Raw genomic sequence first — 26,806 nt, forward strand, 5'->3', positions numbered from 1 at the left:
AATTGTATAACTTCATTAAAATTCATCGGAAATAATTCTGAATAATAATACGTCGACTTAAAAATGTATTCCAAAAAGTCAACAAAAGTCAATGCGGGCCCGCCCCTCGGAACCCAACATAATTTTCATGAAATCCGAATACTCATTCCGATACGAGTTCAACCATACCAATTTTATCGAATGCCAATAACAACTCAACTTCCAAATCTTAAATTTTTGTTTTTTGCAAGATTTTACAAAAATCTTGATTTTCCTCCATTAAATCCGAATTAAATGATGGATTCAAAGACATAATCATAGAAATTAATCAAAACTTGATAAGAATCACTTACCCCAAACACCCACGGAAGAATCTCTCCGAAAATCGCCTTCTACCGAGCTCCCAATTAAATTTTGCGTTATGAATTCAAACCCCCATTTTGGGACTTTTAATTCTACCCAGATGACTATGCATCGCAATCGTGGAGATTGGGTCGCGATCGCAGAGAAGAGAATTGAGGTTGCCAAGAAAGACCCTTCGCGATCGCGAGTGAAGGGACGCGAACGCGATGAACAATGGGCAGGAGCTTACGCGAACGCGGGGTAATTGATGCGAACGCGAAAAAGAAATTGCCAACAGCCCCCAGCTCACTAATTTTTTCTATGCGAACGCGAAGACTTAGTTGCGAACGCGAAGAAGGGAAAGGCAAACGTACGCGATCGCGGAAGTAAGCTCGCAAACGCGAAGGACAAATAATTCCCCTTCCAAAATATTACTACGCGAACGCGAACTAGGGGACGTGAACGCGATAAAGGAATGTGTAGAGCTACGCGATCGCGAGGCATATTATGCGAATGTGAAGAAGGAGCAGAGACATTTCGCGAACGCGAAAGGATCTTCGCGATCACGAAGAAGGACATCAGACACCAAAACTAGCAGTTCAAAAATAGAAGGAAATGGTCTGTAGCCCATCCGAAACACACTCGAGGCCACCGGGACCCCGTCTAAACATACCAACAAGTTTCATAACCTAACACAGACTCGTTCGAGGTTTTAAATCACATCAAATAACACCGAAAATACAAATCGCACCACGAATCGAACTTATGAACTTTCAAAACTTCCAACTTCTAAAACTCGTGCCGAAATCTATCAAACCAACCCGGAATGACGTCAAATGTTGCAGGCAAGTCCCAGATAACATAACAGAGCTATTACAACTCTCGGAATTACATTCCGACCCCGATATCAAAAAGTCCACTTCCGATCCAAAACTCCAAAAATTGTACTTTTGCCATTTCAATCCTTAATCAGCTACAGACCTCAAATTCACATTTCGGACATGCTCCTAAGCCCAAAATCACCCAACAGAGCTAACGGAACCAACAGAACTCCATTCCGGAGTCGTCTCCATATAGTTCCGACTACGGTCAAAATCCTATGACTTAAGCTTCCATTATACATATTGCGAAGCTGCTCGAGACCTTAAGCCACTGAACGGAGTGCTAATTCTTAAAACGACAAGTCAGGTCGTTACACATAGGATATATGATATTATATATTGAGGTGACAAGTTTAAGTTTTTCCAATAGGATTGAAATTAATTCTCTCAATCGAAATTTATGAATTCCTACAACGATCTCAATTTAATACTATAAATATAACCGCCAGGGACGGATGCACCTTGACTCAAGGGTGTCATCCGACACTGGTTGAGCGGTGCTATTTTGTTAGGAAGATGGGGAGTTCGAATCCTGATATATCTGTAGACTGCAAGTGTTGGTAGCTTTAGAATTTTATCCTTATACTATATGCTAAATAGATTAAAATTCGGGACTTGAACCCTTGACCATTAGGTGGTAAGGGCTAACAAAACTAGTAGATCATGAATTGCTTATCACGTTAGCTCCACAATAAACAATAGAAGCTAATTATTTTACTCGTTATGTACAATTTGTATTTTTTAGAATTGCGCATGCTGCTATTTACATAATCAAATAATGATGTAGTTTTGACTTTTGAGTGATTGTTTGATACCTTATAAGTATTAGTTAAGAATCATTTAATATTAATTCTAATGGGCCTATTACAGTATATTTTAAAAAATAAAAATTTCTCGAGTAGAATTGTAATATTGTACTTGAATTGTCGTTTATTCATATATTTCGGAATGTGTTTTTTTTTTTAATATGATGTTATTACAATGATTTGTTCATTTATTTACATCTTTAAGTGTCGACATCGCTTACAAAAATAATTCTGCATACGCCCTTATTAACCAGGTTCATGTTGTGCTATTTGGGATTTAGCTGGTTCAGATATTCAATTAAGGTGGGCTTATAAGTGGATTCAAATCAAAGATTATTATGTAATATACCGATGTATTTCCTATAAATATTCCAAGAATCATACTATTTGTTTCTCATTTCCGAGTTAGTTTGATCATGACAATTGACCATCTTAAATTTACTTATTTAGTTAGGAGTGATGTTATACTAGTTATTTATTTCAATGACTTTATTGGATTGGCACTTTTGTCTTTGTAGAATCTCCACACATGTAGCATTAGTGTCCAAAAGTCATGAGTTACTTATCCTGCTATGCACATTTCATGATAGTCCTTTTCTACCAAGAAATTGATCACTTGACACTAAAACCAGTCAGCTCTTAGAATTTGATTTTTTTTCTTTTTATTATATGCCCAACAAAGCATTGTTCAAGAAAATAATTTCTTCAACAAAGGGATTGAAAAAATAAATCAAATAATTAATATGCCTCCAAATTAAGTTAGTGTTCATTACTAAGAGATTGCTAGCTATCTGGCTGGAAAAGATGGTTTGGAAGCTTCCTCTCTCCTAGCAAGCAAGATGAGATCACCATTTCTCTCAGTAATGGACTTCCTTTACTTTGTAATCTTAGCTTTAGATGTCCTTTTCATAGATTCTTTTTTTTAAAATTTATATATAAAAAAGAAAATTTTAAATAAAATTCAAGATACTAAATAATCTAAACTAAAATAATCGAAATAAATTTAATTGAAATAATTTCAAAATTGCTGGGAATTGAAATTAAAGCGGAAAAGTCCACTTAACTAGAAGACTCTAGAAACATCATTAAAATTTAAGAGGGTTAATTTCTGAAAACACAATTAGAAGGGAACACAAGTGCAGCGTGAAATATTGTTTTAACACAAGCTAAGTGCCGTAGACACGTTTCGCGTTTCGTACCTATAATAAACAATATGAAGGACATGAAATTGCATTATATTCCATTCAAATCGGCAACAAAAAAATTGTGTAAGTATTATGCGTTTGTACACAAAGGCCCCCACAATTAGTCAGCTCTGCCTCTTCCAGTGTTAGAAAAGATTTTCTCAAATACAAAGGAGGATACAAGCATTGGGAATCGTTGGTGAGTTATTTTGTGTTGTTTGGTTTCAGGCCGATAAGTTTCTTTCTCTTAATTAGCGTTTTTGTTCTTTAATTACAAGAAATATCACTACCCTTATCCTGTTTGGAATCTCACCCACGTATGCCAACTACAATTTTTTCCTCTTAAATTATGTTGTCAAGAGGATTAACTTATTTTTTTCCATCGAATTTAGATTCACATTCCGGAGGATTGTGACAGCCCGATCAACCCAAAATTTCTCCGATATTCCATACGTAATGACAATGTTGAATTGTCTATTGTCAGTATGGTAATTAGTTTCCCGCTGCAGAAACAATTTTCTTTTCCTTCTTGAAGTGTCTTTTTTAATTACTTGGTTACTGATTAAATTAATCTTACGCGAATAGGTACGGTATGCCGCTAGTATCGGCTAACAATTTGTTAGTGTCAACTACGAATGAGATTGGAGCAGCTTTTGTTTTTGTTTATGTGCTGATTTTCCTCAATTTTGCACTAAATAACGAGAGTGCTGAGGTTTTCCTCCCCGTTATTAGGTGCAAATTTGAAGAAAATCAGCACATAAACAAAAGCAAAAGCTGCTCCAATCCCATTCGTTGTCGACACTTGCACATTGTTTGATGATATTAGCGTCATACTACACCTATTCGCGTAAAGATTAATTAAATCAGTACACAAGTATTAAAAAGGCACTTTAAGAAAGAAAGAAAGTGGTTTCGGCAACGGAAAATTAATTACCATGCTGATAATAGGCAGTTTAACATTGTCATCACGTACGGGATTCCCGAGAAATTTTGGGTTGATCGCGTGGTTACAATCCTCCAGAATGTAAACCTAAATTCGATGAAAAGAAATAAGTTAATCTTAACAACATAATTTAAGAGGAAAAAGTTATAATTGACATACGCGGGTGATATCCCAAAAAGTATAAGCGCGGTGATATTTCCTGTAATTGAAGAACAAAAAGTTAATTAAAAGAAAGAAACTTATAAGCCTGAAACTAATAAACAACACATAACAACTCACCAACAATTCCTAGTGCAAGGTGTATAGCATGTTCAGCTCCCATGTGTGCAATATGGGGTTAATATATCTGAGTTTTGCATTATTTTGTGCTAAACTACCCTGAGCACTATTTGTAATTACATTTTGTTCTTTAATTCTGTTTTGTTCTTTAATTCTGTTTTGTTCTTTAATTCTGCTTTACAGGAAATCGCACTGTTCTCATTCTTTTTGGCCCCTCACCAACTTTTTTGTTATCTCATCAAACGTGATTTTTTGTAAAATCACGTTGTTAAGAAGATTAACTTGATATCTTTTTATTGAATTAGGATCACAATCAGAAGGGTCGTGAGAACCCGATCTACTGAAAATTTCTACATAATACCATATATTATGACAGTGCTGAAATGTTTATTGTCAGCATGTGTAATTAGTTTCCATCTCCAAAAATGAATTTTTTTCTCCTTGAAGTGTCTTTTTAATTATTGGCTTACTTGTTAAATTGATTTGAATAGGTATGGTAAGCCGCTAGTCTCGACAAATAATCTGATTGTCTAACTACGTTTTTGGCTCTATTTATCTGCTGAGTTTCCTCTATTTTGCACCTAATAACGAGAGGAGGAAAATCTTAGCACTCCTTTTGGCTCTCATTCTTTGTTGCTCTATCTTGCAGTTCATGGTTTACCTACGCACTCGTTGGTAGAGACTTATTCATAGAAGTAAGTGTATAATCTCCCTCTTTTTCATAGGGATCAGTTACATATTTTTCCCCCTAATTTGTTGTAGATTTATCTTCTATTGGACTCATTTGGTCATAGTGCAGCTTATCCCGCATGCAGTTTATTAGAGTCAGACCAAATCTGGCACCGAAGATTGCAATAGTGGTAGCAATGTATAAGAGAAATAGTAACTCTAATAGCAGCAGCAGCAGTAGATGTATATCAATTAGTTTCTTGCTTAAACAGTTTATGATGTACCTAACTGACTTGGGCTTTGATCAATCGATGAGTGTTTCAACAGTTTGATTAAAATTATTGACATTGAACAAGATGATATTATATCAAATTAATGTAAAGATCCTCTGTGATTACTTCATTGGTTGGACAGAAGCATCAAATGTATTGGATCCTTTATTGCTAGATATATTTCATTAATATATACATATATTACAGTCTCATTTATGCTTGCTGCATTTTGTTTTCCATTATCATGAATCTAGAACTTCTCAAATTCAAGTTCCTCAAAGTAAACATATGGGAAAGAACAAAACAGAAAAAAGATAGATCATTAATGTTATTTGCAATATGGAGACTCATAGCAAGGCCAACAGCTCCCAGTTAAAATGTAGCCACACTTGACTTGCTGGTTTAGCTACACTCAAAGTTGCACCAAGGCAAGTATGAAGCATCCGATTAATCCTTTGCAGTGAGCACATGAATTTATCATCGTTTCTCCTCGAGATTCCACAACCGTGGATACAAACATCGACTTTGTCAAAAGAAGCAAGGAGGGTTGATTTTCGCAACACAGCAATAAAATGGTATATGGGGCTTTCCATCACGAAGCATTACTTCCCTGTCATTGTTAATCCATAAGAGGCTGTACATATTGCTTTTTCTGATTTGCGGTGAGCACATGAATAACCTTTTTGGTTACTCCCTCTCCACAATCCTAAGTATCTATAAAATCAAAACCAATAAAACAACAAAATCTATTTAGTAACCTTTTTGGTTTTAGAGACGATCAATGAATCAATCAATTGAAATAACATACACTGATGCTTCATGTCCAAGAATGCGAGGAAAGACTGAGTTTTGCTCCTACAATTTCCGAAGGAGTTGAGAGAAAAAATCGGCAAGTTTGTAACCAGTTTTTTATTACCTTTGCTTCCCAGAAGTAGATATCAGTATAGCGGAGGAAAGCGTAGAGGATCTTAAGACGAACTTCCATTTTCTTTTTGGAGGTGCCATCTCCACTTCCTTGATCAGTAATGGTTTGCCTGGCTCCCATGCCATAGCAGCTGTAAAAACACATCATCATTAGCTCAACATTACTACCAAAATTCTCAAAAAGAAAATGAGGAAAAAAAAGGAAACCAAGAAAGTTTACATTATGTATAAGAAATGGAGTGAAACAAACGTCGTACCTTTGCAATGAATGACTTTCCCCACAATGCTTGACATTTGTTTTCTTGATTTCGTTTACTGATCACTGAAATATGAAAACTTTATGTTGAGTAGAAGTTTGGTTGTTTTCTGAATACTGAGTTGGATTTTCTTGAGTTGTGCTTAGTAGATAAGTAACATTTATGAAGATAAAATGATAACACTGGTTTTTTTTTCTTTTGTATGCGTATGTAGCAATTTTAATTAAGTCCATAAAGTATCGTGTTGATGAGCTTAACGAGGAGATATACACATACAAATGCACATTGATCGAAGATGTTGCCTTGTTTAACAACCTTGAGCAAACAAATAAGACGTGAAGTTTGAGCTGTCAGCTGATGGCGGTTCAATGTCTAAGGTGACTGGTACATGCTATAATGTAGGAGATTTCAAGCTCAAGGAAGAGGAAATCAAGACAGGAAAGGAGAAGGTCTCGTCTATAAACAAAGCCGTTGAAGACTAACTCCTACTCAAACCTGATGCCTATGCTTAAGATTGTTGGGGCTTTAGGCGCAAAGCGCAAATAAAGTGTGGGCTTCAATGAAGAAAGGAGCAGATGGAGAAAAACTATAAATATCTATGTGTAATCCAAGAATAATATCTATAAGCATGAATACCAAATATATAGACAAAGAAATTAAAGAAAATTTATGATGAAGTGAAATATCAATTGTTTAGTGTCACCTCTTCGGCATTACGCTCATTTGGCAAAGAAAAGTATGTTTTAGAGCCTTGACAACAACATCTGAAGTGCGCGGTAAGCGACACGAAGAGTTCAACATATTTTGAGCCTCGCTTCAGGGCTTAAGCGTGCTTTAAGCACGCATTTGATAACAGTGAGGTGGATGAATTTCAATTAAGCTAAAACTAAGTTCAATTGCAGATATATATGAAACCAACTTCAAAAAGAAAAGAGAATTTCTACAAGGACTTGCCACTTGCCAGCCAGCTGCTTCTGATATTGGCAACACTACAAGTGCCAATTAGCAAACTAATGAGCAGATGGACAAAGACAACTTGATAATTTTAAATTTGAAGTTTAATATTGAGTTAAGCAGCCAGGGCAGGGCTTATATATACAAGTGAATCAAGATTGAATCTACTCAAACAACCTAATTACTTGATTTTTCAAGTTTGTGAAAGTAACTAATTTCAGGTCAAGGCACCATACTGTATAAACTAACGTTGCTAATTCAAAATAAAATCTATGTGTACAGAACATCTGATGAGTCTTGGTTGATCAATCAAAACAAACTTTAGCAATCTGTAGTGGTGTTACAATATAAGAGAAGGGGGATTTTTGCTAGCTGCATAATAGACTCTAGCATGAGCATGGCTACAACAATTAGCTAAGTACTCCATCTACTCTGATTGAGTTTTTGCTGCATTTCTCTAAGCAATTTTCAAATTCAAAAACATCCTCATTAGCATGACGACAGGGAGAAATTAGAGAAAGCAAGCATCTAATTTAATTAAAAAAAAAGAAGGAACAACAAAAAACTGAAACAATACCATGTTCAGTAGACGAGCTTGTGCTTGAAGTCGTAGCTGCCGGCTACTGTGCTTACTGATCCAAACCTGTATCGAACATATTGTTTGTACATTAGATGCACGTTGATATTCAAAAACATTACGTAGGAGTTTGTTTCTACTTACGTCCATAATGAGGTTAAGACGGCTGCATCCTTCAATCTCTTCGATGTCTTCCTTAAGTTTCACAGCTGAAGGCTCCAGAGTTTGTGGCCTGCGCCCAATCAACTTAATCTGTTTCAATGTTTCAATATCTGCAAAGCTAGGGGGAATCTCCTCAAGCTTGTGACACATTCTTATAACAAGCGTTTCAAGCTTAGGAAAAGATTCCTCTGGGTCATCCAACCTTGAGATACCTAACAACACCAGTTTCAACAACTTAAGTTTATTGAACTTGATATCTTTGAGGCTCCACTCTTCCGACTTAGTTCCCCAATCCTGTAATTGGAGATACTCTAGATTTGGTAGTCCCGCAATCAAGGGAGCTGCGCTTACTATATGAGGCCCTTCAAGTTTCAACTTCTTTAGGTTTGAAGGAAAATGTAACTCAGGTATACTAAATCTCCTACCCTCAAAGAAAAGGTCAAGTAATTGCAGCTGAGTAAGACTCTCTAGTTTGGGACTGAAAGTACAAATCTCTTTGGGAAGTTCACTGCTAGAGATAGTGAGCCAAAGTTTTTGAACGTTAGGACACCTCCGTAATAAGACATCCATGCATTCACCATCGTTAATTGGATAACGAACATGCCTTAATATCCTCAAATTTTCCAATTTAGAGGATTCTTCAAAGATCCCTTGCTTATTGTTTTCCAAATCAAAAACAACACCACCAATATAAACATGCCTTAATTTTTCCATTTTCCAAAAAATCGGAGGTAACACTACCCTCTTGGAAGCAAGAACAATTAAAGTTTCAAGATGGCGTAGATGTGATTCCGGATGGAAATCAAATTGATCTGTCCTAACTGCGAGGTACTTTAGACAAATTAGTGGATGCAGTGTAGCTGACGACAAAGGAACCACTTCTTGAGAACTCAAATCCAACACCTTAAGAAATCCCAATTTACTAATATGAGGGAAGGGGTTCCATACTGAATATTCCCCTCCATCATTTGTTATCAGTGACCTTAAATGTTGGTGGAAAGGCTCCGCTGTGAGCAATTCAATCTTGGAAAGCTCTTTAGTTAATTTGATGCTCAGTCGAGTTTCCTTCCAACCGGAAGGTTGAAAGTCGCTATAATTCCCCTTCACTGCAAACATAAATTTTTCTTCTCTGCTTTTCTCCAAGCAAAAGTGAAGTACGACATCATGAACCTGGCAGTATTTGACTTTACCGTTGTATTTTCTGCTCTCAACTATCACCACATTACTGCTAATGAGATCCATCAAGTAACCTTCAGCTGCCTCTTCCATTAATCTCTCAGACTCAATGTTCTGCACGAAGCCTTCCGCTATCCATAAACCTATCAATTTAGAAACTGGAATTCTCGCGTCCTCAGGAAACATCCCCATATAAAGGAGGCAAGGTTTTAAAGAATCGGGTAAATTATCATAACTTAACTGCATAGTCGAAAAACTATATCCTTCAGCCTCACCTAGATACGAAAGTAGAGCATTTCTAACCTCATGCCACCAAGATTCTTCCATTTTCTTCCTTTTGATTATTCCAGCTACCAAGAGAATCACTAGAGGCAGTCCTTTGCATCTTTTTGCAACTGCTAGGCTGACATCTTGTAGTTCAGGTGGGCAAGCTTCCTTTTGAAACACTTTTTTCTGCAACAACTTTAGACTCTCATCGCGTGTGAGGAATGGGAGAGAATAAGGATCGGTATCATGCTTGACCTGCTTGCCTACTTCCTCAAGTCGGGTTGTTACTATTATTCTACTTCCTGTGTCACAATTTGGGAAAGATAATCTTAAATCTTCCCACGCTTTAATATCCCACATATCATCCAAGACAATCAGATATCTCCAGCCAATTAATCTTTTCCTCAACATGTCAGCAAGTTCGCCAACCTCATCTACCTTTCCCTTGGAACCGGTAACTTGATTGAAAATCTCTTGTAATAACTCTTGTCGATTATATGTTTGGGAAATGATGCACCATGATCGAACATAAAAATGGTAAACAATGTTTTCATTGTTATACAACTTTCTAGCAAAAGTTGTTTTACCTTGTCCAGCCATCCCAACAATTGGAATGACGTCTAGCTCCTTTTTTCCTCCATTCAGACGCTTAATTATTCTTTCACTGTCATTCTCAAAACCAACTATCTCCTCATCATTCATAGGGTCGCTATGCCGATTTTGCAGATGTTTAGATGGCTTAGCCACCAAGCAGGGTCTAATCTCCAAACTCTTGTCAGACATCTTCCGTAGATAAAGTAGAAAACACCTGCAAGTTCACTAAACTCTTGTCATATTAATTTTCACAATGAAGTACTTCCTTCGTTCCAGTTTATATGAACATATTTCATTTTTAATCCGTTTAAAAAAGAATGATCTTTTTTTCTAAATTTGAAAATAGTTTATGTAACGACCCGACCGATCATTTTGAGTATTGCAGCCCTGTTCTTCTATTTACTGCTAAATTTATGCCTTACAGTTGATTTATGACTTATCGGGTTAGTTGGTTCGGGTCCGGAAGGATTTCGTAGTGAAATGAGACACTTAGTCTCAAAATTGAAATCTTAAGAAAAGTTGACCGGATATTCACTTATATATAAACGACCTCGGAATTGAATTATGATAATTCCAATAGCTCCGTATGGTGATTTTGGACTTAGGAGCGTGTCCGAATTTTTTTTTGGAGGTCCGTAGTGGAATTAGGCTTAAAATGGCGAAAGTCGAATTTTTGGAAAGTTTGACCGGGGGTTGACTTTTTGATAACGGGGTCGGAATTCAGTTCTGAAAATTTTCATAGCTCCGTTATATCATTTATGACTTGTGTGCAAAATTTGATTATCAATCGGACGTGATTTGATAGGTTCCGGCGTCATTTGTAGAAATTGGAAGTTTCAAAGTTTATTAAGCTTGAATTGAGGTGCGATTCGTGGTTTTAGCGTTGTTTGATGTGATTCGAGGCTTCGACTAAGTTCGTATGATATTTTAGGACTTGTTGGTATATTTAGTTGAGGTCCCGAGGGGGCTTGGGTGAGTTTAGGGGTTGTTTCGGCCCATTTCTAGGCCATTTTTAATTGCTGGTTTCTTCCTACAGAGGTGTGCATCGCGATCGCGAATATTTGGTCGCGTTCGCGAAGAGCAAACAACAGTTTGGAATCTTGTGAATCGCGATTGCGGAATCCCTTTCGGAATTTGGAGATGAACCAAAAATAAAAGTTGTAGCCCTTGATGTCTAGTTTTCAGAAATGTAAAGCAATTGTTATTTGGAGTTGTGTACAAAAAGTTATGGTGGATACACTATAGGCTATGTGGGAAGAGTTTGGAAATCTCTGTTGCACATGGCTGACTTTGGAAGCTTATATCTAGCAATCTATAAGGAATTGGGAGATGAGCAACAAAAAAAAGTTATAGCTCTTGGTGTCTTGTTTTCAGAAAGTTAAACCATTTGCAATTTGGAGTTTTGTACAAAATGTTATGACCATTATACTAGAGTTTGTCTAGAAGAGTTGGGGAGTTTGTTCTTCACGATCGCGATGCATTTTCCGCTATCGCGGAGAGCAATGTTGGGGCTGAAAAATTTTGTGCTTCGCGATTGCAAAGAGTAAATGCCTAGACAGAAGATATATTTTGAGGTTTCAGCCATTTTAACACATTTGGAGCTATGGAGATCAGATTGAAGCGATTTTTGAGGTGATTTTCACCATATGGATTGGGGTAAGTGTTTCTAACTCGGTTTTGGTTAAATTACACGAATCTATTATTATTTTTATCAACAAATTAGTGTTTTGGGTTGAAAATAGTAGAAAACTTCATAGACTTTAATTGAGGATTTGAAGGCCGAGTTGTGGCCGGATTTGAGTAATTTTGGTATGGTTGGACTCGTGATTGACTGGGGGTTCAGATTTTGTGAGTTTTATTGGATTCCGAGACGTGGGATCCACGGGTGATATTTGGGGCGAAATTTCGGATTTTTGGAAAATATTAGTATTTTGATATGGAATTAATTTCTATAATTTCTATAATTTTTGTGAGCTGAATCAAATTAATTGTGACTAGATTCGAGCCGTTTGGAAATTGATACGCGCAGAACGGAGTTTCTGGAGCATTGCTTAGCTTGCTCGACATTGGATTTGGCTTGTTCTAGGTAAGTAACTCTTCTAATCTTGGAGTTGAGGGTATGAACCCTGAATATATGTATTATGTGATTTGTTGGAAGGTAACGCACATGCTAGGTGACGGGCGTGTGGGCGTTCACTATAGAAATTGTGACATAATTATTTTTGTAGAATTTTGTAGTTAAATAATCTTGGCATTTTTCATGCGATTTTATGTGTTAAAGAAATTGAGCTGAAAAGCATATTAAAAATCATATTGAGGCTATGTGCTAGTATTATTGGGACCCACAGAGGTCATATTGCTGTGAATTATTTATTTTAAATTTAAAATTCATACTCAGTCATATTCATATCATTACATATCATATCTCAATCATTGTTGTTAATTATTGATACATCATATCATCATTTTTGGACTATTTTCATGATATTGTGAGCCCATGAGAGAGAGACTTGAGAGATTGATGACTGAGTGAGGCTGGTAGCCTGATTGTGAGGATAATTATGGGATCGGGCTGCACGCCGCAGCATGCCAGATTGGCTTATTATAGCATGTGAGTTATCCGTGCGGATCCAGATATTTTTATTACAGCACGTGAGTTGGCCGTGCAGATCCTTAAATTATACTATAGCACGTGAGTTGGTCATGTAGCACATGAGTTGGTCGTGTAGCACGTGAGTTGGTCGTGTAGCACGTGAGTTATCCGTGCGGGTCCTTATATTATATTACAGCACGTGAGTTGGCCGTGCAGATCCTTAAATTATACTATAGCACGTGAGTTGGTCGTGTAGCACGTGAGTTGTCCGTGCGGGTCCTTATATTATACTATAGTACGTGAGTTGGCCGTGCAACACGTGAGTTGGCCGTGCGGATCCAGATATTATTATAGCACGTGAGTTATTCGTGCAGCATGTGAGTTGTCCGTGCAAATTATAGCGCTTGGGCTGAAGGAGCCCCTCCGGAGTCTGTACACACCCCCAGTAAGCGTAGGTACCTACTGAGTGCAAGTGCCGAGTGCGAGTGCTGAGCGATTGGGAGGACTGAGTGATTGGGAGGACCAAGTGAAATGATACTCTTGGAGTATGCATATAATTTATGCATATAATTTTTATCACTTAGTTGCTTCGCATTGACATGCACACATGACATACAAGCATAACGATGTATTTTTCTCATGATGTATAGTATCACATCATTCATGATTTCTCACACATGTTGACAGATGGGTATAGTGATGCATTTGTTTTTACACGGGTTATTTGGAAAGAAAATAAAGCATCTCATTTATTATTGAAAGGATTTTGAAAAAAATTATTGCCTTCAAATTTATTCATATTTTTGGAAATTTTGGTAAACGATTTGGGTTTTTCACTAATGTACTTGAAAGGGAAGAACTATTTTTAGAAATCATGATTTAGCTGAGTATTTTATTTCTGAGTTACTTCTTATATTATTTGCTTTACGTTGTTATGGACTGTGGTGAACTATTGGTTTTGGATCCGACCTTGGTAAAAGCTCGTCACTGCTTTCAACCTAAGGTTAGGTTTGTTACTTACTCAGTACATGAGGTCAGTTGTACTGATACTATACTTCTGCACATTGCGTGCAAATGTTGGTTTTTGTTGTTGCTCTGCTCGATGGTTGTCGGATTTGAAGATGTATCTGCGTTCTTGTTGTAGCTGCCTCTTGTTCATGGTAGCCTTAGATTTATAAAAACTCTATTTATGTACTATTCAAACAGACTATGTAATTATTTCATTTCCTCTTTGTATACTCTATTCTTAGAAGCTCATGATTTGTACTATCAGTTCTTGAGGAATGTATAAGATTAAGATAATTATTTACTTAAATTACTTTAATAATTGTTATTGTTATTAGATAGTTGAAAGTTGCTTACCTAGCGGGTTGGGTTAGGTGTCATCACGATTAGTTGGATTTTGGTCGTGACAGTTTAACTTCGACTTCCCATTTTACCTTTAATAAAAAACATTCATAGTCACACAAATGTTATCGCAGGTCTGAAAGTTGGAACCATAAGTTTCAAAAGTCTTATAGCCACACAAATGTTATGGCATATTTAAGACCACGAGTTCCAAAAATCTTCCTTTTTTTTATTAAACTTTATACTCAATCAAATAAATTCATATAAATTGAAACGATGAGACTAGTTTATATTCATGTCTATCAATAGAGTTTTGACCAATATTGTCCCTTATCTTTGAGCGTAGGTTTATTTTTGTCCCTCAAATATAACCTTGAGCATATTTAATCCCTTAAGTATACTAAAGTAGAGCACCTTTAGTCTCAGTGATAGAATGTGTTATAAAACTAACGGTGTTACCAACTCTGATTCATGAAGCAAATCTTTCGCTCTAAAGTAAAACGTTTCTTCTCCTTTTATTGGGTAACGCAAATTATCACTTTAATTCCTCATTTTTAGGTAATGTTTTCTAAAATTTTAACCTTGAAAATATCCTCTTCTGCGCCAGTTTCCAATCTGATTATTCGTTTGCTTCAATAATATATCTAGAAGTGATCCCGACAACTCTATTTTTTCAAATTTCAACTTTTCTTTTTGAAAAAATCATATGAATTTTTAAAAGTAAAAGTTTCAACTTTAAATTCTCAAATTTATCAGCTGTGTACTAGAAACTTTTAAGATCTCAAATTTATCAGCTTTATACTATTAGTGGGTGTTGGTTTATAAAACATTTTCGATAAGTAAATTAAAAAGACGGTGAGTGCCGAAACCAACCCCATAATTGATCTTGGAATTAGTTTTGGTTTCTACATTTTGAAAATTGATTTTGATCTCCATATTTCAAAACCTAATTTGATTTGCTCTCCATTGTGATTGCTGTTCGAAACTACGATTTTGTAGTTTTACTCATTTGGGTTTTATATGTGAGACATTTTTAAGGAGTTTTGGAAGTATACAAAAAGGCTGCACTAAACACATTTTCTTGGAAACTGGTCAGAAATAGGGTAAGATTATTTTCCAAATAAAGGAAAAACGGGAACAATTTCTTGTCCTGTTGAGCTTTAAATTATTGCTTTGAGTGTTAGACACAATCCTTTTTTTCATTTTGGAGAACAGTGGAAGGAATGGCTTTTCTTCAAGGAAGTAGGGATATTCAAGAAGCTCTTTTTGGTGAATGAGTTGGGGGATTTGGGATTGGCTTTTTTCTTTTTACTGTTGGTCTTCTTCTTACAGTGTTACATGAGTAACACAAGGTAGTGCTGTTAAGATTTTGGACAGTTTCTGTTAGTGAGACTAAATATACTCTACTCTAACATATTTAAAGGGTTAAAGATGTTCAAGGAAGGGACAAAAATAAACAACCTCAGAGATAAAGGATAATATTGATCAAAACTCTCATTCAATACTACTATGACACTATAAAGCTTCTGAAAGATTATACACATTCTTTACATTTATGAAAAGGTGACTCAAGTTTCAAATATTTGCTATAAGTGACTCTTTTAAAATTATTGTTAATGACACCTAGTTTAAAGGCCTCAAAAAAATTATTTACACAATGCCCCTACCTCCTTTCCCACTCCCAAGGGGTCCTCCCCTCCCCCCCCCCCCACAACACACACAAAAGAGAGGCAAAGGGCCAAATATATCTATGTACTATGAAAAAAGATTTAATATACCTTTTGTTATCTTTGGGTCCAAATATACTCCTGTCGTAATATTATTAGTTCAAATATACTCCTTTTGTTAAGTTTGTCCAAGGTGCACATCCTATCCTACGTGGCGCTGATATTTGATGAGGCGGATGCCATATGGCATGCCACATCAACACCCCTAATCTATATATAAAACACTAAAAATTTAAAATACAATATTTTTCATGGTAGCGGTAACGGTGACAATAGTGGTGTAAGGGAAGGAAATTGTAGTGGTGAAAAAAAAATTAGGAGGGAGGGGTAAAATGGGTTAGGGCGCTGAGGTGGCAAGCCATGTGACATCTACCTCATCAAATGTCAGTGTCACATAGGATTGGATATCCACTTTGGACAAACTTAACGAAAAATGAGTATATTTGAACCAATAGTATAATAACAGAGGTATATATGGACTCAAAGTATAACTCGGATTACATTTAAACTTTTTCTTATAATACATGGCTATATATATTTGGCCATTTTCCGGAAAAAAGTAGAAGAAACAGACGAAGAAGAAGAAAGCTATGTGGGTATCCTCCAATATTCTATGGCTAGTCTAATATATATCAAATTGAAGGAAAAAAATAATTTTCAAAACTAAGACATTTTATAATAATTGTTATCAAGGTAGAAAAAAGCAAAATGGATTCATGTAGTTGTTACTAGCAATTGAAGAACTTACAGATATCAAGTGAAACCAACTTAGAGATTTGAGAAAGAAGTCTACTCAAGTTTAACAATCAATCAGTCTGCTTTTATCTTTTATCTTTTATTTTTTTTTCGCCTGTTTTCTTGTATCTTCAATATATGATTTAATCCTAAAAATGAGCGAAAAAAGATAATAATTAAACTTTACAATTGTAATTAAAATCTTAAAATATATATATTTATGGTGATAAAAGAATGATTTAAAAAGGTGATAGAAATGCTCAGATCAACCAAATTATCAAGGACTTGTCTAATTAGCGAATATTAAGATCACCATATAACATTGAAAATTTTCTAAGAACCTTAGAAACAATGAAAATTAATTATGGAACAGCAAATTAAAAGTTACCTCAATGATCAAAACGTTGCCACAAGGTGCTGTGAGATGATAAGTGAGGAGATCAAATCATAATTCGAGTTTTTAATGACACAAATAGACTGAAAGGTGCTCTGAATTATTGCGTTATTGATTAATTAATGGTAGGTAAACAGCAATTATTGCTTAATTAATTAAAAGTGATATTGTAACAGCCGCCTGAGTGGAAAAGGACATGAACTTTCTCGATCGGTGCGGTGGAATTACGGGAACGGCCTTTAGATTACTAACTTATTAAGGGTATTGATAGGTAAACAACAATTTATTGTTTAATTAAGTACTGTCCTACTTTATTTGAACTTATTTTTTTTATGTATAAAAAAATTAATTTATTTTTAAATTTGTAAACTCTTTATTTTACCCATTTTACCCTTAATGAGAAGTTTTTATAACCATACAAATACTCTTGGCCCCTTTTGAATTATTTAGGATTATACATTTTAAAAGTCTTCATTTTTTCTTAAACTTCGTACCCAATCAAATAAGTTCACATAAATTGAAACTCATAGAGTAATTATTACGTATGAGGACGGCCTTAGAATACTATTATACATCTCGTGTTAGGACTAGTGTCTTATATGATTTTGCTAACTTAGGTCAGCGTTGCACCTATTTTTTATTATTCAAAATATCGTTTCAATACTCATGTCAGCTCAAAAAGTTTGGAAATTTTTTGGTGTTCTAACTAAAATCCTAATTTCTTCTATGACTTAGCAATTGAAGTGATCGGGAAATTGAAGTTGGTTGGAGGTCCAACCATCTTCACTATCGCATAGTATACATTAGCACACAAACATAGCTTCCAAATATGCTTATTGTTGGACCACTACTACTTAAAATTAAATAGCCCAAACAAAGTTTGATAAATATATATTTTCAAATATTTATCAAGCAATCTTAAGCTAGCGTTTGGACATTAATTTGATTGAAACTTGAAAAAAAAATTAGATTATGTTGAAAGATAGTTTTTGAAAGTTGAAGTTGTGTTTGGACATGTATTTTATTTGAAGAAAAGTTGACGTTTTGTGAGTGGAAGATAAATTTTCACCCAAAAATTAATTTTTTAAAAAGTATTTCTCCAAAAACATAATCATATTTCATAAACAAACAATATTTTTAATTTATTTTTGAAAAATTGAAGCCAAAATGTATGGCCAAACATGAGCTTAATTCAGGATACATCGTACATTGTACAATAGTGACCCTTATGGTTTGAAAGAGAGCTAATGCTTACTTATCATTCTGTGTTATTTTAAAATTTTCTCGCGAAGTTAGAATGTTTCGTGAGTATATATTATAATCCGCCTAAAATTCACCTAAACTATTTAACTTTTGTCAGGTGCCTACCTAAATATCGCCTATTCCCGAAACCCCCTGAACTATATCCTCCTTTGTAATAAATCCCCTCGTCGCTTACGTGGTGTAATAAATCGCACAAGAGCGCGTGAATGCTAAAAAAGCCATTAAAATGACGTGTCTAACAACTAATTAGTCCTTTTTAAAATTTATATTTCTTTTTATTTTCTCCTCTTTTTCTTTATATTTCACCTTCCTTCCTCATTTTTCTTTACCTTTCTTCTCCATATTTTTACCTTTCTTCGTTTGAATCCATTTGAAATTCTCTCTCTTATTATTTCTGATTTTATTTCTTATCTTTCTCATTTTTAGATTAAGATAAACAAATATTCATGTAGATTGTAAATTTAAAAATAATTTAGAGAGTGTATTACATACACTAGTAAGAACGCGACGAGGGGGTTTTATTATGAAGGGGATATAATTCAAGAGATTTTCGGGGACAAGTCATAGTTTAGGTGCGTAACTGACAAAAGTTATATAGTTTAGGTAAATTTTAGGGTATTAACTCTAAATTCTATAATGAGCGTGAGGTTGTACTAATTGAGTTGGCTGATGTTCGTAGCCTTCAAGCTCTATGGAACACAAACAAGGCGATCAAATCTGCAAAATCTATCACCAGGAAGTAGTGGTGGCAAAATAGATAAAAGAAAACAGTTATCCACCCATATTATCCTTTACCCGAAAATGGATAAAGTTGTATTTATACATAGTTCTAAGGATACATGATATAACTTGGTACAAATCGGAAAAATAAGTAAAGATATATCGAATATTAACTGTAAAAAGTAAAGAATACAAACTCAAATTGAGTAGAAAATGATTGATAAGAGAACATGATGAATCAATACCAAAGTCCAAAAAATGATAATATTTGCTAGAGGTTATGTAAATCTCAATAAAATTTGAATGTGAGAATGTATGAATGTATCAATGTCCTTTGTATCCATCAATAGCCACTGTTAATATAGTGGGGGAATTCTAGTTTGGATATAATTAAAAATATATAGTGGGGGAATTCTAGTTTGGATATAATTAAAAATATATAGTGGGGATCTCATGATAGATTAATTAATTGGCTTTTTCTTGATTCAAGTTGTGATTTCAGCCGAGATTCTCTCCCCAAATAAGAATTGTATTAAAACCTTAAATTGGTTGAAATTTGCTCCACGAGCTCCGGTGGAAAGTCACTCCAAGTCGCATAAGGTGCATCATACAACCGGCCAAGAGTTTCAGTAATTATAATTCAACAAAAGAAAAGAAGTAATAAATAAATCTTACCCATTGCCTGATGATCATCGTATGATAATGATCATACCGCACTTCCTCTGGATCATCTTCCTTTGATGAATCGGAAGCGTGCGTATAAGGGGAGGAACTGGATCAGTGCTACTATCCCGAAGGCAAAGTCTAGAAATGCTCGGAGACGAACTCCGTGGAGAGGGAGACGGGGTCGCTGATGAAGATGGATGCGATCCACACCCTTGCTGCGATCTAGACCCCTGCTGCGATCTAGGCCCCTGTTGCGATCCGGCTGGCTGAAATCTAGATGGATGTGATCCAGCTGGTGATGAAGAAAATGGAGAAGATGACGGGCATATCAACACATGACCTTGTGACTGATGACTCAATGGAACAATGTAACTATATACAGGATCATGTGCAGCAAGCAAGGTATAGCCCTGTGGTGGAGAATGGTAAGGATACTGTTGGAGGGAGAATGTTAGGTAGTCTGATGAGTAGATGGATGTGGTGGAAAATATGTGTGCCTAGAAGATTGCTACCGGCCATCAGCAGTAGAGCGATGCAAGTGTGGAGTGGAAGGAAGCGAGGGTGTAACACCGTCATCATGATCAATAGTCCTCTTATTCTTCCTAGACCTACCTCGACCCCTATCGGTAATCTACATAAATTAAAGAAAATATTAGAATTGAGAATATAATATTCTTCCTCTTCACTTATTTCATTTTAATTAGGTGATTCTTCGTCCTCATTTTCTATGATTTTTATTTACTCCATATCAACTTCTTCTAATATGCGTTGAGGATGCTCCAAGTCATTTTCTAACTAATCATCCACCATTTGGTTAACACTTGAGGTATCATTTTTGTAAGCAACATCTAGCACATATTCAACTTTCACCTTACCAACATGCTTAGTTTTGATTACAACCAACCAATCAGCCTTATCCCTCCGCAATGGATACGGAGCATAATACACTTGCCTAACTTTTTCTGTAATTATAAAAGGATCATAGCGATCTTACTCCCTCTTTTTATTAACCTCAATTATGTTGTACTGCGAGTGTACATTAGTACATCTTCTAGGTGTTGAGTCAAACCACCTGTATCAGAAAAGTATGATCTTCTTATTTGGCCAACCTGAATGTGATAATTCTAGAATCTCTTTGACCACACCATAATAATCATTTTCCCCATCCTTGTTGCCTTCACCACCTTTGACACACACCCCACTGTTATTAAATTTTTTTTATACTTTGAGCATTCCTCGGTGTGAAATTTGTAACCATTCACAAAATACTTAGACATAGTTGTAACAGTAGGTGCAGATCCCCAAGATATATCTTTCAAAAATTGATTAACACCGTTGTTTGGATTATTGACCTACATGTAGTGTTAAATAAATCACAAGTGAGCAAGTATATTCACAAGTGACCAAGTATGCATATTCTTGTCACAACCCAAAAATCACACTTGTCGTGATGGCGCCTAACTTAATACTAGGCAAACCAACAACCTCTGTAAATTACGATTTCCTTTAAGTTTGAAAATATAATATTTAAATACAATGCAAAAATCTTGCAAATACCGATATAACACTCCCAAAACCCGGTGTCACAGATTACATGAGAATCTAAACGATAACAATGTCTGAGTGATAAAACACTATATAAAAACATAGATCAGTACAAAAACTAAAAGGAACGAGAGTCAAGGTCTGCGGACGTCAAGAAACTACCTCGATAGTCTCCAACGGATAAAGCTTCGAAAATCTAGCAACCGTTATGTCCGAACATACCTGGATCTGCACACAAGGTGCAGGGTGTAGTGTGAGTGCAACCAACTCAGCAAGTAAGAATAATAAATTAAGAGCTGAGGATAGTGAAGAACTTCACGGCTAAGTCCAATTACAGTAATTTCCAACATAAGAAGATAGGCAGGCATGTTTTCATGTTCAACATTTAAAACTCAACAGTAATTTCATATCAAGTTCGATTGAAAAAGGATATAATATCTTTTAGAAATTTCCAAAACAGTGATATATGACAGCTGAAGTGTAACAACAATGAAATCAATGCATCCTCTCAAAGCAACAGTCACTCAGTCCTCCCATTCACTCCAACCTCACAATCACTCTTTCCTTACATTCACTCATTCCTCTCAATCACTCAACACTCGACATTCGCACTTAGTAGGTACCTGCGCTCACTGGGGGTATGTACATATTCCGGAGGGGCTCCTTCAGCCCAAACGCTATAACAAGACAATCATGGCATATATCAATGAAACATGCTGCGGCGTGCAGCCCGATCCCAAAAATATCCTCACAATTAGGCCATCAGCCTCACTCAACCCAAACAGTAATGATATGATACATCAATAATGAACAATAAAAACTGAGATGTAATATGCAAGTAAAATTGTGACTGAGTATAAAATAGTAATTTAGCATATAATTCAACATGTACACGATATATGTGGGTCCTTACATCATTAACACATGGTTTAAACATGATTTATAGTTCGATTTCTCTAATACGTGAAAAATGTACGGATATAAACGGATTATTCAACTACACACTTCCATGGAAATGACCAAATCACAATTTCGATGGTGCACGCCTATACGCTCATCACCTAGCATGTGTGTGACCTCAAAGCCAATCACATATCACAAAATTCGGGGATTTATACACTCAGGACCAAATTTCGAACTGTTACTTACCTCAAATCATCTAATAATTTATTCTGCAATGCCTTTGCCTCGCGAATCGACCTCCAAATGCCTCAAATCTAGCCGCAAATAATTCGATTTAGTCAAAACAAAAATTATAGGAATTAGTTCCATATGAAAATACTAATTTTACAACAAAATCTGAAATTGCACTCAAATTTTGCCCGTAAGGCCCATGTCTCAAAACCTGACAGAAATTACAAACTATGAACGCCCATCCAACCACGAGTCCAACCATAAATATTTCACCAAATTCCGACATCAACTCGACCCTCAAATCTTCAATTAAAATATATGAAAATTTCTACCATTTTCAGCCCAATCTTTACCCATTTGAACCTAACAATCTTTCCACAAACCTTATTGGTACATGTATGTATAAATATTACTCTCACACCCAATAATCATACTCGAAATTAAAGACTAGGGTTAGAAATTCGCACCTCTTTGAAGCCCTAGCAAGATCCTTGTAAAATCTTCAAACCTTGAACAAGAATTGATAGACAAATGGCTAGGTCTTCACTTTCTCTCTCTAAGATGCTCTCACATCTCTCTAAAATATCAGATGAAACCCTTCAAAATGACCCCTAATAATGTTTTCTGAGAATGGGGTCGGGTTTATAAAACTAGAAAAATGAAGCTCTAAAACACACTCTGCGGTCGCATAAGCGACCGCATAATGTTCATGTGGCCCGCGAAATGGCTCCTAGGAATTAGGTACTTTCTGCCCTAGTGTGCGGTCACTATGCGGCCTGCAGACCTGTTCTGCAGTAGCATAATGTATCGCAAAAGAGTTTTGCGGTCGCATTTCCACTCCGGAACCTCTAACCTCTGATGCAATCCGCCCGACCGGCCTCTAAAGCATGATCCGATCCCATTTACACTCTGGAACCTCTAACCTCTAAAGAAATCCTCACGACCTCTGATGTTCATACTTTACCTGCTAACAGTTGAGGCAACGAGCTACAAATCCTACTATATCCTTCTTCATTCGCCTCCACCACTAGTGCTGCCACAAATCCTGATACATCTTCGCGGCACCTGGATGAATGGAGTACCGCAAACTATGAGCCTCATGGAGAATCAAATCATGAAAACCACCTACATTAGGCACACATAGCCTGCCTTGCATCCGTAATACACCGTCATCCCCAATAGTGACTTCCTTGGAATCACCGTGTTGAACTATGTCCTTAAGGACAAGCAGATGAGGGTCATCATACTGACGTTCTCTGATGTGATCATAAAGAAAATATTGAGAAACCACACAAGACAAAACTCAACTCGTTTAAAAAATATCCAATCTAACAAACTGGTTGGCCAAGGCCTGAACATCCAAGGCTAAAGGTCACTCTGCTACCGGTAAGTATGCTACGCTACCCAAACACTCTGACTTACGACTCAAGGCATCGGCCATCACATTGGCCTTTCCGGGATGATAGAGAATGGTGATATCATAATCCTTAAGTAACTCCAACCACCTCCGTTGCCAAAAATTAAGATCCTTCTATTTAAATAGATGTTGTAGACTCCGGTGATCAGTATAAACCTCACAATGGACACCGTACAAAAATTGCCGCCAAATCTTTAAGGCGTGAACAATAGCTGATAACTCAAGGTCGTGGACCATATAGTTCTTCTCATGCACCTTAAATTGTCTGGACGCATAGGAAATCACCTTACTGTCTTGCATCAACACTACACCGAGACCAATACGCGACACATCACAATACACAATATAAGACCCTGAACCTATAGGCAACACCAATACTGGGGATGTAGTCAAAGCTATCATGAGCTTCTGAAAGATCTCTTCACATTCATCCGACCATCTGAACGGAGCACCTTTCTGGGTCAATTTAGTCATAGGCGATGCAATAGACGAGAAACTATCCACAAAGCGACGATAATAACCGGCCAAGCTGAGAAAACTTTGAATCTTAGTAGCTAAAGATGGCCTGGGCCAATTATGAATTGCCTCTATCTTTTTCGGATCTACCTTAATTTGTTCACTGGACACTATGTGTCCCAAGAATGCCACTAAACTAAGCCATAACTCATACTTAGAGAATTTGGCATACGTGCTCCTCATGGCTACGTGAGTACACCAATATATCATCAATAAATACAACGATGAATGAATCAAGATATGGCTAGAATACACTATTCATCAAGTGCATAAATGTTGCTAGGACGTTGGTCAGCCCAAACGACATCACGAGAAATTCATAGTGACCATAGCGAGTCCGGAAGGCCGTTTTTAGAATATCCGAATCCTGAATTTTTAACTGGTGATACCCGGATCTCAAATCAATTTTGGAGAATACCTTCGCTCCCTGTAGCTGGTCAAATAAATCCTCAATACGCGGCAAAGGGTACTTATTCTTGATTGTAACTTTGTTCAATTGCCTATAATCGATGCACATCCACATAGTACCATCTTTCCTTTTTACAAATAGAACCGGTGCACCCCAAGGAGACACACTAGGCCTAATAAACCCTTCATCAAGAAGTTCCTGAAGTTTCTCTTTCAATTCTTTCAATTCAACTGGTGCCATATGATACAGAGGAATAGAAATGGGCTGAGTGCCCGACACCAAGTCAATACCGAAATCAATATCCCTGTCGGGTGGCATACCCGGCAGGTCTGCAGAAAATATATCTGAAAGGTCTCACACTACCGGTACTAAATCAATAGTAGGAGTATAGGCATCAACATCTCTCACAAAGGCCAAATATGACAAACACCCCTTCCCAACCATACGTTGAGCCTTCAAATAAGAAATTACCTTATATAGAACATAATCTAGGGAACCTATCCATTCGACCTTCGGCAACCCCGACATCGCTAACATCACGGGTTTTGCGTGACTGTCCAGAATAGCATGACATGGAGACAACCAATCCATACCCAAGATTACATCGAAGTCAATCATACTAACTAATAATAGTATCGCCCACCGGTGTAGATACACGAACATGTGAAACTAAGGACTCACAGGGCATATCCAAATAATGAGTAAAGTACGATGATACATACAAATAAGTAGAACTAGGGTCAAATAATATAGAAGCCTCCCTATGGAACACTAAGACAATACTTGTGATCACTGCATCTGAGGAAACGACATCTGGCTTAGCAGGAAAAGCATAGAATCGGGCCTGACTACCACTGATTAGCCTCCCCCTCTCTGGCAACCCCTAGCTGATTGACCCCCACCCGAGCTGGCTGGGCGGGTGGTGAAGTAACTGGTGCTGAAGTCGTCGTCTGATTTCTCTGTTGCACTGGACTTCCTGGGAGATGAGGAAACTTCCTCCACATATTCCCAAACTACCCACACTCAAAGCAACTTCCCAGTACTGGTGGTGGTAGGACTGAATCGGGCCCCAAGAACCTAAATATCCGCTAGAAATACTCTGTGCAAATGAACCCTGAACTGAAGGATCACGGGACGAACTCTGGGCTGGAAGGGCGCCGAGAGATGACTAAACCTGATGAGAACTTTACAAACCATGGCTGTATGATTCACCACGGTGAACTGGATGACCCGCCTAAGCATCTCTGTAAGGACGACCCCTGTCGTGGTAAACCTGACCCCCTAAAGGAACACCGTTGTAACCACTCGATCCACGAGGCCTCTTGGCCTCCCTCTCTGCTCGATCCTGGCTACGAACCATCTTTATCTACCAAGCAATATCAACTACCTTATCAAAAGTCGCACCAAACACATTTTCCCGCATCATAAGTAACCATAGTTGATATGTGATGTGTAACGACCCAATCGATTGTTTTGAGTATCACAACCCCATTTCCCCATTTACTGCTCAAATTGTATTTTACTGTTGTTGTGTGAGGTTTGGAATGAATTGGAACACTTAGTTTCAAGGTTTAAAGCTTAAGTTAAAATAGTAAGCAGAAATCGACTTTTGTATAAATGACCCCGGAATGGAGTTTTGATGATTCCAATAGCTCCATATGGTGATTTTGGACTTAGGAGTGTATCCGAAAAATTATTTGGAGTTCCGTGGTGGAATTAGGCTTGAAATGCCGAAAGTTGAATTATTTTGAAGTTTGACCGAGGGTTGACTTTTTTATATCGGGGTCAGAATCCGATTCTAGAAATTAGAATAGGTCCATAGTGTGAAATGTGACTTGCGTGCAAAATTTGAAGTCATTTTGGATTGATTTGATGTGTTTCGGCATAAGATGTAGAATTTGAAAGTTCAAAGTTTGTTGATTTTGAATTGAGGTGTAATTCATCGTTTTGATGTTATTAGGTGTTATTTAAGGCCTCGAGTAATTCCATGTCATGTTATGGGACTTGTTGGTATGTTCGAACGGGGTCTCGAAGGGATCGAGTGAGTTTCGTATGGTTAACAGATCAAATCCAA

General features: G+C 36.7%; 2 pseudogenes; both read right to left on the reverse strand.

Annotated features, from left to right (window-relative positions):
• LOC142169181 (bidirectional sugar transporter SWEET1-like) overlaps window positions 1-6,573 on the reverse strand; it is a 72,861-nt pseudogene extending 66,288 nt beyond the window's left edge.
• A 34-nt stretch (window positions 6,574-6,607) lies between these two features.
• Window positions 6,608-26,806, reverse strand: part of LOC142168653 (putative late blight resistance protein homolog R1A-3) — an 88,648-nt pseudogene continuing 68,449 nt past the window's right edge.

This window comes from Nicotiana tabacum, chromosome 14 (assembly GCF_000715075.1).
Source record: "Nicotiana tabacum cultivar K326 chromosome 14, ASM71507v2, whole genome shotgun sequence".
Lineage (NCBI taxonomy): Eukaryota > Viridiplantae > Streptophyta > Magnoliopsida > Solanales > Solanaceae > Nicotiana > Nicotiana tabacum.